Genomic DNA, 14,077 nt, shown 5'->3' on the forward strand with positions numbered 1-14,077 from the left:
TACACCAAGAACTGCAAGCAATGAATGGTTGATGACATGGGGAGAAACGTTCATTCTCAGGGAGGAATACATCAACAGGTTATCCGATTTCACATGGTCAGCCCTAAAACACACATAAAAGTAAAACTTTTGAAACAAAACAAAACAACAACAAGAACAACAAAACAATACAGGCTGAATGAGAACAATGACTATTTCTTAACCCACCTCAGAACACTGGAAAGATAGTGCAAAAACTATTGTTTTAACAGACAAGAAATGTGGCTGCCTTGCCAAAGAAGTGGTTACTAGACATCTATGCCAGGAAATTTCCACAGGGTCAGGTGAGAAGGAAAGGAACACAAGATTAGGAAGTCTGAAAGACATTGTCATTCAATAAAACTTGCTAAACTGTACTAGTGACCATGAGGAAAAAAAAATAAAAGATAGCTTTGCTTTGTTTTGAGGCACACTATGAGAAATGTCTAAATGGATATAAAGCTCGATGGTAAGAGGAAGCAGAAAAAGTAAATATAGTTGTAGAAAAAATAAAATAGCTTCATGAGATGATAAATAAAAGCTGAAATGGTGGCAGGAAGAAACTTCAGGAGTCACTGTTTTTCCTTAGCTTTGGAGAACCCTCACAATGCTTTAGTTTTCTTCTAACATGTGATCATTGAAATATAGATTCTAGCTCTTGATCTTTATATGTTTGATATGTGTTTATGTGGTAGTGATAGAAGAGTCACATAGGGACAATTAGCCAAATGAATGGAAACACATGAAATATGAACCAATAGCTGAGGAGCCCCCAACTGGATCAGGCCCTCTGGATAAGTGAGACAGTTGATTAGCTTGATCTGTTTGGGAGGCATCCAGGCACTGAGACCAGGACCTGTCCTTAGTGCATGAGCTGGCTGGTTGGAACCTGGGGCTTATACAGGGACACTTGGCTCAGCCTGGGAGGAGGGGACTGGACCTGCCTGGACTGAATCTACCAGGTTGAACTAAATCCCGAGGGGAGTCTTTGCCCTGGAGGAGATGGGAATGGGGGGTGGGCTGGGGGGAAGGCGGGCGGGGGAAGGGGGGGAGAGCAAGGGAATCAGTGGCTGATATGTACAATTAAATTAAATTATATTTTTTTTAAAGAAAAAGAGTTGCATAAAATTCTGGAATACAACAATTAAATGAAGTGGTCTTATTCAAGGAAATTATAAAGTACCCCCTTCCAAAGGGCTGCAGGAAGCAGCATAAATATGTTTTCCTATATAATAGCCTAGAAATGGGGAGAGGAGAGAGTGAATAGAAAGTGCTTGTCTTTACACTGTAGGGACATCATCAACTGTGACAGAACAGGGATGAGAATGTCTGTGGGAAATGGTTATCAGAATTCTACATTGTTCAAGCTCATCAACTGTCTCACTTATCCAGAGGGCCTGGTTCAGTTCCATGGAGGCTCCTCAGCTATTGGTTCACAGTTCATGTGTTTCCACTACTTTGGTTATTTGTCCCTGTGCTTTTTCCAATCATGGTCTCTATATCTCTTACTCATATAATCCCTCCTCTTTCTCACCGATTGAACTCCTGGAGCTCCACCTGGGGCTTGGCAGTGGATCTCTGCGTCTGCTTCTGAATCTGCCAGGCTGGGCTGACTCCCAGGGGGAGACCTTGCCTTGGAGGAGGTGGGAATGGTGGGTGGGTAGGGGGGAAAGGGTTGGGGGGTGGGAGGAGGGAGGATGGGGGAATAAATGGCTGATATGTAAAATTAAATTAATTATAAAATAAAAAAAATATTAAAAAAGAATTCTACATTGTGTAAACAAAGAGCAGACACTATCAACATTTGCATTTGATCATCTTTTTCTGTATTGTTGGTGTGTGCTCACAGGTACAAAGGCCCATGAGATTCTCTCTGTCTCCACTGCACAACACATGTTCTAGAGGAGACAAACAAAAATGTCACCATATGTCACATTATGTTTCATGTTCCTCAAGGTTCAGAAACACTGATCTATAATAAACCCTTTGAACACATATTGTACTTAACCTCACTTAAATATTCTGGCACACTGAAGGATTGTGCCTATAGATTAAGATAGATTTATACTAATTGTTAGCTAAGGATTTTCCAGTGATATAACAAAATAAGTCTGTATCTCTATCACTCAAAATCTAGGAAATATTTCTCAGTTCCATAATTCAGAGTGTCACCCCAGTTGCTAATCAATAAAGTAGATTACAATATTGCAAAATTCACTCTACTTAATGAGGATGAACTGTTAACTCATGAATCATCAATAAATTATTAAATTATGTATTCATTAACACTGAACAAAAGATGCCTATTAATGGTGACCATAATTTTCACTTCTATTTGAAGCATATATGTACAGAACAGGATGTAACACAAATTGTTTTCTACTCCATAATTATTAAAATAAGACAGTATACATTCCTGAGTTTTGGTGGTTAACTGGAAATAGTTTTTATAACATGTAAACAAATGTATCTCAAATCGATGTCACATAACATTATTATAGTTCAAGTGGTGCCTGAGGCTCAGAAACAAAAGTATAACATGTGATCATTGAAATATAGATTCTAGCTCTTGATTTTTATATGTTTGATATGTGTTTATGTGGTAGTGATAGTATACAGAAATCAGTAAACTAGAAAACAATCTCCTAGAGAGGAAATCAAGGTTTTGAGGGACCACATGAGGAAGGTCAAACACAAATACATAAAGTGAAACTGGAGAGGAAATAACAGGATGAGAGGATTCAAGAAGGAAATGAGGTCATAGAGACATGGATGAGAAGCCTGGGTAAAAAGAATTAGACAAAACTACATTTGCATGGAAATTCTGTAAAATACCATAGAGAATCTTGTGATTTTATATACTAATTTACAAATAAAGTCAATTTTTATGTTATTTTATGTCATATGATAATAATAGTATATATTGGACACATTAGATATTATGCCATTTATTATGTTAGATATAAGGCACCTACAAATAAATCAGATATACTTTGTTTCATTGAGCTTCAACTTTTAAAACATTTCTTTTATTTTTGAGAATATAATATGATTATATCATTTACTGCTTCTCTTTCTTCCCTCAATTTTTAATGACATCCATACCTATTTTTCTCTATCTTTTATCTACTATATGTCTATATTTCATATATATGAAAACATGGGAGTACAATTTCCTCATTCTGTATAATGCTGCTTTTATATATGATTTTAAGACTGACCCTTTGGTATTGGATAAGGAATTTGTGTGATCTTCCAGGGGAAAGACTATTTCTTTGACTTTCAGAATTCTTTATTTGCCTATAGTCCCTTTGTGTAGTGTTGAGGCCTCCCTCTTGGAGTTTTCCCTATCCATGTTAGCTTTTCTATTTTTGTCCTTGTTCAGCCAATGTTTTAGCAATCATGTTCATGACACTTTATGGGTATTGCTTCTGACATTTCTATAATCTCAGAGCAACTGCTCTGTTCTTATGGCTCTTAAATAGTTCTGGACCCTCTTTTTCAACACTCTCCAAGCCTTAGTTGCAGAAATTGTTTTGTTGATGTATTCTTTGGGACTAGCCCCTACAACTCTGCATTTTGATTAGCAGTGTTTTTCTGAAATGATCTTCATATCTCTACTATTTCCTTAATGCAGGGTGAGGATTCTACTTATCTGTAAATATAAGAATAATTATGTAGAATGTAGTTAGGGCTTATACTTGTTTAGCAGAGTAGTGGAGGTAGGTTCTCCTCTAGGACCCATGACCTCATTAACCACAGATAGTTGAATAGGTTTCCAGTAATAGATAAAATACCCCTCTTGTTGAGTGGCTCTTAAATTCAATCTAAGAGTTGTTGCTTACTGCTAGTGTCTCTGTGCCTCTAGTGCATCTGCATGGATACTTTTCCATGCTAGATTTTATTATCCATAGCCAGGTAGGACTGTTGGCTGCTTGCCTCCTTTGGAACCCAGCATGGTGCCTTCTGATACAAGGCAATCTAGCCTTCAAAGAGGAAGTCTTCTGCTTAATTCCAGTTTAGGGGCCTCTGACCCCCTTTTCTTAGTGTGTGATATCTTCACCAATAAGGAATAGCCTTTTACCTCTGGCTGGGAAACAAAGAGCAACATCCTATTATGTTTTGGGTGTCCCTTGAACAACCTTGACCAACAACTCTCCTCTGTAGGTCCTGAGCCTTGAGGGGAGTGGTGTAGTAAGGCCATCCTATTTAGATTAGAGTGCTCCAAAGTCACTTACTCTCTGCACATTGTTCAATTGTAGGTCTCTGTGTTAATTTTCATCTATAACAAGAAGAAGCTCCTCTGATGGTAATTAGTGATATACTGATTTGTGAGTATACTAATACATTCTTAGGAGTCATTTATTATCTTCCTTTAGTGAGATAATATTAGTATGTTACCCCCAGGGCTACTGACCTTTCTAGTCTCAGGTTTTTGGCCACTTTAGCATATGGGTTCCATCTCATAGAATGGGCCTACAATCAAGTAAAAAAGTAATTAGTCACTCCCATAACATTTGTGCAACTATTTCACCAGTATATCTTGAAGGAAAATCTCTCCTGTAGGTATCAGAATTTATAGTTCAGTAATACATATAATTAGCCACTCCTCCAAAAACTACCATGTATCTTTAGGTACCATGAATGGTAGTTAGTAGGAGTGAAGCTTCTACCCGGGAACTAGCTTAGTTTCTACATGTTTGATGACAAAAATAAGTTATGTCTTCAGCAATAGGGTCTTAATATGAAGTTATGGAACTAATAGTCTTGACAATATCATGCGATGTTAGGCGACTCTATGGGACTCCATTGGCCAGTGACTTAACAAGATGTAAATCATTCTTAGTATTGGGGTTTTACTGGTAGCATAAAACATTTAGTTCAGGCATTGTCTCCCCAATTATGACTCCATTTAAATCTCTTTCTCATATATATATATTTTACTGCACTGTGTCAACATAACCTGTTTTCATTATCCACTTATCAGTTGATGGACCTGTAGGCTATTTCAAATTAGCACCTGTTATGAACAGAACATCAATGAACATGGATGAGCAAATATCTCTTTAGTAAGATGTAGAGTCCAGCCGGGCGGTGGTGGCGCACGCCTTTAATCCCAGCACTCGGGAGGCAGAGGCAGGCGGATCTCTGTGAGTTCGAGGCCAGCCTGGTCTCCAAAGTGAGTTCCAGGAAAGGCGCAAAGCTACAGAGAAACCCTGTCTCGAAAAACCAAAAAAAAAAAAAAAAAAAAAAAAAAAAAAAAGATGTAGAGTCCTTTGAGAATATGCCCAAGAATGGTATAAAGGAAGAGTCTGTATAAATTAGTATTTTACATCTTTTATACAAATGAGTTAAAATAACACTGCTCAAACTATAAAATAACTCTAAAAATGTTAACTGTTTTTATAAAAATACTATATTAATATATTCATTATTACAATACTTCAGTGTTACTGTAAAACTTCTACTTTAAAATTTACATAACTTTTTTTTGCAGAGGCCTATTATGCAATTAAAACCTATGACATTTTTTCACTATAATAATAATAAAAATTTGAGTAAAGTTATAATGAGACCAAGAGACAAGAGAGACAGATTGGCTTCTCTGTGTCACTCTTATTCCCAACTGGTGCAACTCAACTGCCAGCAGATTTGTATGAATAAGGACAAGTCATAGTACCACTAAGCCTTTGGATGTCAATTAGACATAAGATCAGCCTACAAGCACATAAGGTGTTTTCTCACTCAGAAAGTACAGTATGCTTACTGTATTGCTAGTCAATGGCACTGTTTTTTCCCTTAGGCAGTCAAAGAAAATCTGTATTTCTCAGCAGGCACTGCTAATAAAATTTCAGTGACGGAAGAACTTGAGTTCTCATTAGGCTGATGGTGCCAGTTTTGGTGAAAGGGGATATTGCCCCAGAAACAACATCATTATCATCATCATCATCTTCATCACCATCATTAATATTCCTACTATGATAATTTCACATTTTTATTTCTAATCAAGTTGGAAAACTTCCCAAATGTGCTGTTGGGCATTATCTGATGACACTGACCTGCTATAAACTTTGGGAAAGCATTTTACTGCTTTGCTTCTTAAACTATCAAGAAAATGGTTGTAATTTGAAGTCAGACATAAAAAGAATCTCTGAATAGGTGTGTAGGAAAACATAGATGCCTAGTTTGACACACATAATTTATAAATTTAAAGTACCAATTTAACAGATAATTTTTCTTTCTGTACTTTTGCTTAGGACCACTAGCAATAGAGAAAAACACGTACCCCAAAATCAATAAATAATGATGTGAATTGGATTGTTTCTTTTAATTACATTTGTAATTATGAAAAGTCATCAGAATTGGTATTATTTAAACTCAAGCATAGAATCATTCTATAATTGACTTAATATTTTAGAAATCAGTTCTGGAAATTTTTTTGGTTATTTTTCCTGTATCTAAGGTAACATGTTCATGAAGAAGTTTATCATTTGATAAAATGATTTTTATGTTTTTTAATGTAAAATGTTTTTGTATATGTACTTGAATGTTGACATTTGTATATGTATAAGCATATTGAAAAATATCAAATTTACTATATTATTGACCCATCCGGGTTCTAAAGAGAGGTTCATCTGCGATAATAGTATTATGTTTCATTTGCAAATGTGAAGACTGAAGAAAAGAGAAATACAATATCAACATGTAAATATAATGAGTAAATGGCCAGACAGTTTTGACAAATTCTCTAACCTCTGTATGCCTGGATACAGTACAATATTGTCCTTTATTATACAAGTAAGACAAAGTGACCTACAGACATCAGTGACTTACAAATCACTCAGTGATTGACTCACTGGGCAGCATTCTGATCGTAGACAATTTCAAAGTCTGCTCTCACAGTGACAGACTTCACCCAACAAGGCTATACACACACTAACAAAGTCATACCTCCTAATATTGCCACTTCCTGTAAGATTAAGGTGGTTAGTTACATTCAAACTACCACACTACTCCTGGGCATATTTCCAAAGGACTTAATTTTGTGTAACAGTGATGCTTGTTAAATCATGTCATTGTACCTCTAGTCACAGTAGTTAGGAAATGAAAGTAGTCAGATGTGTATTAATTAATGAATTAAAATGAGAATGTGACTATGTACACACACACACACACACACACACACACACACACACACATATATATATATATATATATATATATATATATATATATATATATATACATAAATTCTATTCAGCCAAAATGAAAAATTGACTCATGAAATTTGTAGATACACACATGGAACTGGAAAATGTGATACTGAGTGAGGTAACCCAGACCCAGAAAGGCAAATGATATGTATATATATATATATACTCTTATTCATTTATCCTCTTTATCCTCTTCCAAGAGTCCTTCAGTGTAAGTACATTTTGCATGTTTATAGAGAAACAAGTGATGGTGAATTTCATTAAAAAATTTAGACATCAATATTATCCTATGCACTTGGCAACCAAAGGTCTTTTGAACATGTCAGACAAGGTATGGTACCCAGGGAATCTTAGGTTCAGATTGGACATATATGTCAACAAAAAATGCAACTGTCACAAGAAAACTCTGTAGTTATTACTTCTAAATGATAATTATTGTTTTAGAGAAAAAAGCGTGAGAAGGCAATGTTTATGAAGTCTTCACATACTCAGGATTCTGGTGCTTTCTAAAGGATTCCATAGTTTGAATACAACTCATGATTCCTTTATTTCCATCTGCCTGTCAAGTGTCAGTTTGAGAAAATAAGCTATACGTGTATATTTATTTCTGTTATTTCTGTGAAAAATGATAGAAATTTCACATGATGGTTGGTAATTGCCTACCTTCCACAGAGACTAATATTCAAGGTGCTGGTTGAAGCAGGAACGTCTGGAAACAATTATTGAAGACATTTCCCAAAGCACCACAGTTATCCTCTGAAGATGAGAGAGGGAGAGATTTATTTATTGCCCTCATCAAAAACTTCAGCTTGATGAATAAACCACTCTTCAGAGCCTCACATGCACACAGCTTTCTTCCATGTTAGGTGCAGCCTCTGTACACTCAGCTTTCAAAATTAGAGGAAAAATTAGTTCCCTCTCCCATCATGTGGTGAGCAAGCCCTTCCACCTTGCAATACTTCCTTCCCATGAATCTTCATTACTACTTGGCAAATTAAAAAGTAGCCTACATATTCTTACTGAAGTTGCCTAAACATTCATGCTGCTTTGAAAGATTAAATGAAAATAAAGATAAGTGAGTATAAGTTAGAAATGCTTGAGAGAGATGGAAAATTTCATAACCACAATTTCATGTTGATAACTTGGCTAGGGCTATTGGGACTTGATCGAGATAAAGAGTGTAGCTATACAATTACTTCAGGTTTTATTAGGAGTTTTCATAATTCTGCTACTGTATGAATGATAATAACAAAGTATAAAATGTGTCTGTAGATACACTGTTAGTTCACTCACTGTCCCAGCACATGTGAACTGATCTACGTAAAACTCAAAGCAAGTAAATTTTTTTAAATAGTCTAATATATACTAAAATAGACAGTAGTGAATTATCCAACTTTGAGAGCTAAATTGAAAATAACAGAATCCATCTACACATACAATTTTGTTATGTTTTGTTTCATGTTTATTTTCACTGGCTATAATGGGACACTGACACATTTCTGTCCTTGTTTCTGAGTCTTTAACTATAAAATATAATAATAAGCATAAAACTAGAGCTCATAATGAAGAAAAATCAACATAAATTTAGAAAATTAATATAGATTAACACTGCTTGGGCTGGTGATATAGCATAGTTGGTAGAAGGTCTGCCCACCATTCAGGAAGCTGTGTATTTGATCCCAGTTCCATATAAACTTGGCATGCTTGTGCCTGTGTATAGTTTAAGAAAATACAGCTCTATTTAATTAAATAAAGAGGATCAGAAGTTTATGGTAATCCTCAACTATGTAATAAATTCAAGGCTAGTCTGGGATATACGGGAATCTTTCAAAAAAAGTTTCAAATTTAAAAGTCTAAATAAATTGTCTTCTTCAATATCAGAGAATGCAAAGTCACAAAGTCCTGCCTGTTCATCCTACATGAATAAAATATGTTTCTTTTGTCAGTTGCATAAAAGAGTTTCCAATCTTATTTCACAGATTTCTTAACTTTACTCTCTGCTAAATTGTTCCTTTTATTATTTCCATACTTCTTTTGATCATGATCATTCATTTTCCTACTTTTTCATTAAAATTCTATGCATGCATATTTATGTGTGCATATATTTGTTCACATGTTTGTATGGGTACTTGAGAGTCCTCACATTCATATGTACATGTATGTTTTTGAGGCCAGAAAATAATCTCACAAATCATCCTCAAGAATAGAGTCTATTGCCTAGAAGACGGGTTCTCTCCTTTTTCTGGAACTCAAAATCTTGGCTATACTGGTTGGGTAACAAGCCCAACATACACATGAGTCTCTGTCTCCTCAATGATGGAATTATAAATTAATGTTATTTTGTGCAGAATTTCTATTGTTTGTTTGTTTAATATGTGTTTTAAGGATAAAACTGAGGTCTTCAAGCTTCAGAAGCAAATATTTTACCAACAGAGATATCCTTCTAGCCAAGTATTTTCTTGTTTGGTTAGAATGCAGCTCTAACAGCATTCAGAGTGTTTATGAAATTTTTAGGAGCCCCAAATAAGTAGAAAATACGTGGTTATAGTCAAAACTTGGTCTGTAGAAGCTTCTCTTGCCAAATTCTCATTGAAAAATATTTATACATGACTTTTGGATGTGGGGGAGGATGACCTGTCTTGGCCCTTCACATTGTTTGTGTTCTAGCTATGAGACATGCAGATGTGGACTTCTTTCATTGGTTGTGTGTCTAATGTGAGTTCTAGGCTATCTCTTTTGAGTGGAAATTTGATTTGTTTTTCTTGTTGTTCAAGCTTGCTTTATTTCAAGTGAGAGATGAGGAAATGGTAGAACAGGGGTGAATCTGATTCAAGTACGAACCAAAAAGACATTAATATGATGTAGGCTAACTAGGTCCAGGGACTCAGAATTTACTAGCATGCAGTACCTATGGCCTGAGTTAAACTTGGAGTTTGGGTATTGTATGGTTGGGCTATCATCCAGAAGATTTCATATATCTGAGAGTGAGTACAAGTTGTAACACCTAGGCCATCCTTGGAGGCTGGGAAGAGTGTAGGTGGGTTTTACTAGTCTGGACTATTGTACTGGGTATATGAAGCAAGCTTGGTATGAAGATTGGGAAAGGTGAAGGCTGGCTATATAAAGGAGAATTCATTAGTTTGGGCTGGAAGACTAGGGCTAAGTTTACATTTTGCAAGACGAAGGCAGGGCTCCCCAGACTGGGCTAAGGAGGTCACATATGATTGAGACTAGGGTCAAACTGAGTTTAAGATTAGCACACTAGACTGGGCTAACATACAGGATGTATAACCTGTGTTAGGTCTGGTGATCGTGGAGGTTGAACGTCGGTAAGAATCAGGCTGACTCACTGGGTTGGACCAGAGAAAAGGCTTGTAATCAAAGCCAGGCAAAGAGATTTTGATATGGCTCTCACAGAAGTGTTTAACAAACATTCTTGTCATATCACTTTCAGTCATTTCTACTTTAGCTTATTATATCTGTAATTTTATAAATTTTTAATGATTTCTTCAGTATTGCTCACTGTGTTGATTATAATATTACATATTTAAAGGAAACTCTGTGCATCATGTGGGTCATTATTCAACTTTCAGTGAGACATACATTGAAGGATCCTAAGTTCTCAGTCTCACTTTAAAGACAAAAGGGCATTAATTTGGACATGACTTAAGCATATTCTTCCAGAGTACATGTGTGAGAAGATAGCTAGTTTGGCAGAGTGGCCAGTGATGGGCAGTGTAAGAGGGAGAGTCAGAAGCTAGGGCATTGAGAACAATTGTCCCCCCCAAAAAATAATTAATGTATTTTTGTGATAATCTATTCGTTCTTGAAAGGGATTTGTTGTAAAAAAAAAAAAGTGTCTGTCCACTCCAAGTGCTCTGTTTTCCCATCCTGTCATATAATCTTTCATTCTTCCTATGTTCCCACTATGATGTCATCACTATGTAAGGAAATCAAGGCTGTCCTCACTGGAGCCAATCATCTATGAGTGTCAGTTATTGAATTCCAAACTTATGACCAAGTGCAGATTTCCTTTGTTATAAAGACTCTATCTTAGGGATTTTATTCAAGTGATGGAACACTTCTGATACCCTTTGTTATATAGACTCTACCTTAGAGATTTTTTTTTTGTTTGCTTTTTTTTTTTTAATTTATTTTAATTTATTTTGCAATACAATTCAGTTCTACATATCGGTCACGGATTCCCTTGTTCTCCCCCCTCCCGTCCCCCTCACCTTCCCCCCAACGCCCCCCCCCCCATTCCCATCTCCTCCAGGGCAAAGCCTTCCCCACAGACTGAGGTCAACCTGGTAGACTCAGTCCAGGTAGGTCTAGTCCCCTCCTCCCAGGCCAAGCCAAACAATCCTGCATAGAGAGGGAGAACAAGGAATAGGAGACCATGGTAAATGAAGACCACATGAGAACAGGAAGAAGCAAAGTGCTAGAGAGGCCCACAGAAATCCACAAAGATACCCACACAACAGACTGCCGGCAATGGTCGAGAGACAGCCCGAACTGACCTACTCTGGTGATGGGATGGCCAAACACCCTAATTGTTGTGCTAGAAACCTCATCCAACTACTGAGGGATCTGGATGCAGAGATCCATGACTAGGCCCTGGGTGGATCTCTGGGAGTCCAATCAACGAGAATGAGGAGGGTTTATATGAGCGAGAATTGTTGAGACCAAGGTTGGATAAAGCACAGGGACAAATAGCCAAATGAATGGAAACACATGAACTATGAACCAATGGCTGAGGGGTCCACACTGGATCAGGCCCTCCGAATGGGTGAGACAGTTGATTGTCTTGATCTGTTTGGGAGGCATCCAGGCAGTGGGACCAGATCTTGTGCTCATTGCATGAGTTGGCTGTTTGAAACCTGGGGCCTACCTTAGAGATTTTATTCAAGTGATGGAACACTTCTGATACAGGAGTAAGGTGAGAATAAAAGGAAGTGAGAGACATAGCTAGGAGGTTGAAAGAATGTGGGCAGGGTTAGTGAGAGAGATAATTCACTCCAAAAGTTTTTAAGATACTTGTGTCTAAAAGCTTCTGACATGTTTTTATGAATCGAAAACCAGATATAGAACCAAAGAATCACCACATATACAGAGGTCAGTCTGTAAAGCAAGGATGCGGTCACTCAGGGCACAAAAGTCAATCTTAACAGAAATAATTCAACTTCAGCTGGCACTCAATACTTCCTTGTAAGATGAATTGCTAAACAGTCTTACTAAGAAAAAACTTGGAGGCTGGGCAGAGGTGGCTCACACCTTTAATCCCAGCACTCAGGAGGCAGAGCCAGGCGGATCTCTGTGAGTTCAAGGCCAGCCTGTTCTACAGAGCGAGATCCAGGACAGGCACCCAAACTACACAGAGAAACCCTGTCTCAAAAAAACATGGAGGCAGATACTGAGGTAAAAACTGAGAGATCAGAAAAGCAAGCCACATTCTTACAACTTGGAAATCCTAAGCCAAAAGAGACCACCTTCCTGTGTACCCAGCCTATATGCCTTTCTGTTCTGCCATCTCACTTCCTCTCTCTTCCCAGTTACATAGCTTCCTGTCTGTCTATACAGACCTCCAGACCTCCATGCTTAGTTCTGGGATTTAAGGCATGTGCCACCACACCTGGCTTTGTTCCCAGTGTGGCCTTGAACTCACAAAGAGCTGGATGAATCTCTGCCTCCTGAACGCTAGGATAAAAGACCTGTGCTCCCTATGCCTGACTTCCATGTTTAATATAGTCACTAGCTTTTTCCTCTGCTTCTCAGATAAGCTTTATTAGGGTGCACAATATATTGAGGGATACAATATATCACCACACTTCCTAGAAAACACAAAGCCCCTCACACATATTAATTCATTTATAGTTCATGATTTTGTGAGTTATATTCATTTACTATTTTTCTTCTTAGAAACCTGAGGTGTGAAATACTATAATTCCTCAAAAACATTACAGCTAGCAAATGAATAAAGCGGTACTTTCACAAAGACTGTAGTCTTGAAACTCTAAAGACAGTATATAGCACCATAATACTACAGATCTGGGGTGACAGTAGGAGGATAACAGGGTATTTCCCTGACCTAGGAAGTTTTAAGTCTCAAATTTAATCATCATCTCTCTCAATAAATTCCTTCTCCAATATGTGAATACATATGTATGAATGTGTGTGACACACACACACACACACACACACATATATATATATATGTGTGTGTGTGTGTATATACATATATATATGTATATATATATATTGCCATTTATTAAAAACAATTATTTTCTTTTGAGGAAGCAAAAATAATTTTAATGTTGTAAGAACACTTAATAGACTATCCTCGTAAAAGAATTTTACATTTTGTTAGATAATAACCAAGTGTCAATAACTGAAAGCAAACTGTTATTCAATATATATTTAGGACTTAGATACCTTGAACAACTGAAACTCATACCCATTTCTCTCTGGTTCTAGAGCATCTCCATCCTATCTTGGTTCAGTGACTTTAACTATTTTACAATGCTTTTGAAAACCCAATCAGTCTGTTAATTAAGTTCGGAAATGTGGAGAAACTTATACAAGGCTTTTCAAGGAGAGATGTGGCATCCATTAAATACTCCTCTCCTGCACAACATATCCCAAAACTCTGTCCCCTTAAAACATAGAAAATGACATGAGGATAAAGTACCACAATCTATCTGTTAAGATGGCAATGAAAACAATGGAGAATAATAAATTACTATATTTAGCATAATTGTATGGCTTCCTTCCTTTGGTTTCACAAAATGTAATGGTTTCTAATCTTAAATTGTTCCTAATCTTCATAAAATTGTTCCTAATCTTCA

The sequence above is a fragment of the Peromyscus californicus genome, unplaced genomic scaffold, assembly GCF_007827085.1.
Source record: "Peromyscus californicus insignis strain IS unplaced genomic scaffold, ASM782708v3 Scaffold_13__1_contigs__length_99412109, whole genome shotgun sequence".
In the NCBI taxonomy this organism is placed as follows: Eukaryota; Metazoa; Chordata; class Mammalia; order Rodentia; family Cricetidae; genus Peromyscus; species Peromyscus californicus.